We start from the raw sequence: 6363 nt of genomic DNA on the forward strand, positions 1-6363 counted from the left end.
ATAAAAAACAAATTATGTACTGGGACTCGCACCCTAAGATCAACCTCATATAGGTCAGGCAGAGATAAGCAATGCACACACTCTTGGCTATTTGACTGTCTTGATATGGATACTTCATCAAGTTCTATCAGGAACTATGTTTTCTTTCATGAATGCCTTCTCTTATTAATGGCAAAATAATTTTAGGACCCATGCACAAGTATAATCAAATGCACAATCAAATAAACAACAGAAGAGACTCCAGGCAGGGCAGCTAAGTACAGCTGAAATATTTGAAACAATTATTTCATGATTGTTGGGAAAGAATCTAAGAGTGCAGAGAGAAGCGTGGCTCATCTTGATGCAATTCTGGTAATACGGCCTTAAGGGGCAGAATGGTGGCCACTGAACTTCAAGTGCTTTTGACTTCTCTGTCGTGCCTACTTTACTGTAAAAATATTGAGTGGGATAATGCTCCCCGATGCCCATCAGCTCTCAATTCACTTATCCCCCTTATTCAAATCCCATGCTTATAACCTACCTTCTTGATTATCTCTTGACTCATGAAGTTTAACTCAGGAAATAGTGCCATGGTCATAAGTGTGTCAAATCCTATCAGAGTAATCACTTGCAGTAAGCTTAGCGTGGGCTCTGATTACAGATTTTTTTTTTATTCTTGAAGCTTGAATCCACGGATTTTATGTGTTGATTATTCTAGCACAAGCGTTCTCATCTCTGGTAGTTTTGCCTTTTCCCACAAACTTCTCTCTATCTTTTTTGCTCCCACTCAGCCACCTACCAAGCCTTTCCCGGGAAGAACTGCCTACCAGCTGATAGCCCTGCAGTTGAAAAGGGTGTGTGGAAGACACACGTAGTTTCACACTTGGCACAATTTTTGAATATGGCTCACACTCAAAATTTCTAAACACAGCCATAGTTGAGGATCCAGGGATAGGCCCTGTCACTTTGCATCCTCCCTTCCATTCCTCTCCCCCACCAATCACCCTCCTATCTCATGATCGCAGAAGTACGGCCCACATAGCTGATCCCCTCAGGCAGGTACCTCCCTTCAGTCAGGTACGTTATAAGGCATCATTCTTTCTTGATGACTTTCTTAATAAAGTTCACTTTTCATGTTGCCCTGTTTTTCCTATCACTGCCCTCCTATAGGTTCCATATACTTTGGGGTGAGGCTGTTTTGTTTTTAACCTTTTGCTATAATTCAAGATTAACATAGTTCAAAGTTTATAACACAGTATGAGTAGCTTAGAACAACTAGAAATTTGCACACAGTAATAAGCCAATGCATGACAGATGAATGACGGATGTTAGTTTTCTGATTCCAACTATGGTTATGTGATCATCTATGCAGATAGGCTAGATTTATCTTAATATGTGTATGGTTAGGATAGCTGCTAGAAAAAGAAGTTTCTTCAATGAGGGTTCCAATGATAGTTATTTGTGGGTATAAAGATAAGTATTTGGATGGCAGTTAGAGTATCAGTTTGGTAAAGTGTTAGTAGAAGGTTTTCCCCTAGTTCCATGAACTCACCACTCATTAGATGGTAGTCTAGGTTAAAAGTACCAGATATGGACTCCTACTTACCAAATAGGCCTTAAGTGCAATTAAAGAATTATTGGTTACCACCAATATATAAATGCCACTGTTGCACTTTTTGGAATATTTTACTATGCTATCATTGTTGTGATTCATACTCATTATAGAGAACAACTGACCAAGACGTGCCAGTCTCCAATGGATATGTATATCACAACTCAAATAATTAATACTGAGGGTACATTGTGGAATAAAGGCAGAAAGATTGTAAGAACCAAAGGAACAGAAAGTCTTCTGTGAGACCATGTCTCCTATGTCCTCCTATGTGAGGATAGAGAAGTTGCACCCCTGAGATCTCAAACAATATGGAAACCTAAACAAGACGTAAATAATGACATCACTTGTTGACGTGCCAATGCAGATAGAGGAAATCTCCCAAGATCCAACCCTTCAGAGAAAAACTTAATTAATAACTCCTGACAGAGAGAGAAAGAGAATCAACATTCCCTAAGGAAGAACTGTTTTTTTGGTTATTCAATACCAAGTGGTATTCATATCATATGCATATGAGCTATACAAAATGCACTCAGGGAGTTACATTTATTTTGTTTGCTTATATGTATATACGTGCCAATAATAACGAAAACAATAGAGATAAGTGAAACTAGAAAGTAGGATTGAATGCAGAGTAAGGGGAACAGTAGGAGGAAAACACAGGATATGATAATGAAGGATTGAAGTTGACCACAGTATATTGTATACCCACAGAAAATGTCAAAAGGACATCCATTAGTTTGTGCAGTTAATAAATACAAATAACAATGAGACTGCTATAATAAGAATGAGAGCAAGACAGTGTGACCCAAATAAACATTTTCCCAGACAGTCTCACTGTTTTTATTTTATTGTTCTCTCCTACATTACATCCTGGCTACAGTGTCCTCTCTTTCACTCTTCCCAGTACCCCTTCACCCCAAATCTCCCATCCTCACATCCACTCCTCTTCTGTCATTTTTAAATAATAAAAATTAATAATAAATGAATAAAGAGAAAATTTAAATATAAAAAGGTTATATCTCTAAATTTATCATAAGAATGGATATGAATCACAGAATAAGGACTTACTAACTATAGCAACAGAGAGAGAGAGAGAGAGAGAGAGAGAGAACATTACCTTTTACAATTCTATACTCGATCTCTTTTTGTTGTCTTATTGTTCTAGCTAGCACTTAGAGTACTATATTGAAGAGATATGGGGAGAGTGGGCATCCTTGTCTTGTCTCTGATTTTAGTGGGATTGCTTCAAGTATCTCTCCATTTAATTTGATATAGGCTGTTGATTTGCAGTAAATGGCTTTTATTATGTTTAGGTATGGGCCTTGAATTCCTGATCTCACCAATACTTTTAACATGAAGGGGTGTTGTATTTTGTCAAATGTCTTTTCTGAATCTAAGGAGATGTTCATTTGATATTTTTTTCTTTCAGTTTGTTTATATATGGGATTGCACTAATGGGTTTTTGTACATTAAAAAACCTTGCATCTCTGGATGAAGCTTCCTTGATCATGGTGAATGATGGTTTTGATGTGTTCTTGGATTTGGCTTGCAAGAATTTTATGGAGTATTTTTGCATCAATTTTCATAAGCAAAACTGGTCTGAAATTCAACAGTGATTTTATGATTGTCAGACAAAGGACTGTGTTAGACTTACTGAAGCTCCCAAGATATTTTATATTATTTGTGGCTATTGTGAAGGGAGTTGTTTCCCTAATTTCTTTCTCAGCATATAGTGGAAGGCTACTGATTTATTTGAGTTAATTTTATATTCAGCCACTTAGTTGAAGTTGTTTATCAGCTGCAGAAGATCTCTGGTAGAAATTTTGGGGTTGTTTATGTATACTATCATACCATCTGCAAATAGTGATATATTTGTTTCTTCTTTGTCAATTTGTATCCCCTTGATCCCTTTTTTGTTGTCTTATTGTAATAAGGTATTATAGATTAAATTAATTTAGCACATGGATGTAAACAGGAAATGAACATGCACACCAAAAATAATGGAATTAGGACAGGAGAGATGATGCAGTGGTTAAGAGTACTGGCTACTCTTCCAGAGGATCTGAGTTTGCAGCTCCCAACCATGTCAGGTGGTTCACAGGCACTTATAACTCCATCTTCAGACGATACAATGCCCTCTTCTGGTCACTACTTTATACACAGGATATTAAAGAAGAGACTTACAGAATTACATGTTGCCCATTTCGCTTATTATTTTAAACTTTATTATGTTTATTTGTTTTGTTTGTTTATGAATGTACCTGTATACTATGGCACACATGTAGAGTCAGAGGATAACTTTAACAGTTGGTTCTTTCCTCCATGTGTGGTTCCTAGGGATCCAACTCAGGTCATCAGGCTAGTTGACAAGTGTCTACCCACACAGCCATCTCACCAGCCCAGATTTTTCTCAGCTTACATGGAAAACACAAGTGTTTTCCACTTGTGAAATATGTCATCTTGCTGAGCAGATTTCCTTTTGAGATGGAAATTGTAATCAATGCATCTAAGAATATATGGTAGGAAGTGGCTTAGACAAGATTTGGGACCTAGGAGTTTTTGTTCTTTCCTTTGCCTCTCTTCTTTTCGCCCCTTTTCTTCCCAGCCCACATCTTTCATCTCCTTCTCCTCAGTCCCTTTTGTTCTTTGGTTTTTTTTCTAGCTAGCATATAAAATAAATAGGCTTTACCTTGATGTTCCCATGCACATAATATCAATGCACTTGGCTCTTATTCAGAGCCTCAGCCACACCCATTCCTGGACCTAGAGCATTTTGGTTGTTATTTGGGGGTATATTTTGGTCTGTTTTATTTATGAAACTGAGCACAGGAAAAAATCATTTATGAACACTGTTTTCAGAGAATTACTTTCTAGAAAGCAAGGCTTGATAGAAGTTCGCCTTTCATTAGAGTCCTCGGCTTGATGAAATATGTCATCTTATGGCAGCAGATTTCCTTTTGAGATGAAAATGTTCACTTTCAATTTGGGGCCAGTACCATATTTTGGAAAAAATTAGAAGTGTTCTTTCTAACTTTGTTTATTGTATTTCCTGGAAAATATGATTCAGGCACTTTACTTTTTAGGTCTAAAGTAATGAACAACTATGCCAATACGTGCCCTGAATATCCAGTGTTGAGATATCTAGAGATTCTTTTCTCTATTAATCTGGGTGTGTTTGTATATATTTGCATGTACTGTGTGCATGAGCATACATTTCTTAAATGGAGATAGGGTCAGACTGAACCTGGACCTTATTATTTCAGCCAGGCTGAACACTGAGTGAGGCCCCAGAATCTACTTGTTTTCACCATCAACTGCTTAGTCACAGGCACACATAGCCATGGCTGCTTTGTTTATGTGTTTGGGAGACTGAAATTTGGTTTCTCATGCTTACACAGCAAACATTTTTACCTACTAAGTTATTTGTCCACTCCTGAAATAGATATAGTTTTTATTCATTGCCTTAGCACACACTATAAGTTACTTTTATTTTCTATTGCTATGATAAACACCATGACCATAGCAATGTGAAGAAGAGTTAATTTAAGCTTACAACTTCAGATGCCCCCCCAACTAGAGTTCACCCCCACTTCATTGAGATGAAAAGGCATGGAATATTGATACATTGAGCCTGAGGGTCTTGAGGTACTGAGCACCCTAGAAAAGAAAGATAGCCTTAGGAAGGAAAACAGTCCCACTGAAATGATCCATGAAGGAACTGACAGTCTGAGGCCAGCTCTGAAATCCTTCTCAACAACTAGGAGTAGGGATTGCTGACATCTACAGTAAGAGCTTAACAGAACATCACAGCTGCTGTCATGGAACCCATACTTAAAATTCATCCCAGCATCCCCAATAGGTTGGCCTTTGTCCTTAAAAGACTTTGTAATGCTTACAGAAAATATGACATTTTGCAAAGAAGACCCAGAGAAGAGGACAAAGCAAACAGGACTGAAAGGGGCTGTGGCTCACACACGTTAGTCTGGTCGGGGAAATCGCTTTCTGTTCTTAAAGGTCAGAAGTTTTCAGTTACACGTGGACGGGAAGACAGCTGCCAGAACAAGACAGAGGCTGGTTTTCAAGAAAGTGAAATGACCATTGGAGGTTGGTTTGGACCTGAGTGGTACTGGGCAGGATACACAGTGCACAGTTTCCTTTTCTATGGAACAGACCAAGACTCACAAAGTTTGCCTCATGACTTACAGGCAAAAGAATATCCATGAGGGGCTAAATAAGGAATTCATACTCAAGTTTCTTCTAAGAGTTTTAATTTTGAGGCAGGTTTGTGAAGATTAATATCCCTGAGCCTCAGTTTCTTATTCTGAATTTTGAAAATTATAATCAAAACTAAGACAATCAAAGGATTATGGGATAGTAGAATTGAATGCATAATTTAAGAATTTTATAAGATTAGTGGGTGTTAATAGTAAGAAGTGTTGAAGGTATCTACTGAATACATAACATATAAAGCTACAAAAAGAACATAATGCAGATAGTTTTATAAAATGAAACACCAATTTAAAAAGCATGATTTATTTTTTTAAAAAAAATATCTCTTCTTGGTACTTCTTAAGCAATGATCTTTGCCAAGCAAATTTACTCTGTCTTATTCCTTGTTATCTGTTTTCATAAAATCTTCAGTCCTTCAAGGTAAATGTTAAGCTCTTCACATGAGCAAGGGCTCATAGCCACATTCTATCTGGTGTGTCTCTGATACATTCAGGTACTGTGTAAGCCGCAAAGCCCATTCTCTCTAAACGCATCCTTTC

Source organism: Rattus norvegicus, chromosome 1, assembly GCF_021556685.1.
Source record: "Rattus norvegicus strain SHRSP/BbbUtx chromosome 1, alternate assembly SHRSP_T2T, whole genome shotgun sequence".
NCBI classification, from domain to species: domain Eukaryota; kingdom Metazoa; phylum Chordata; class Mammalia; order Rodentia; family Muridae; genus Rattus; species Rattus norvegicus.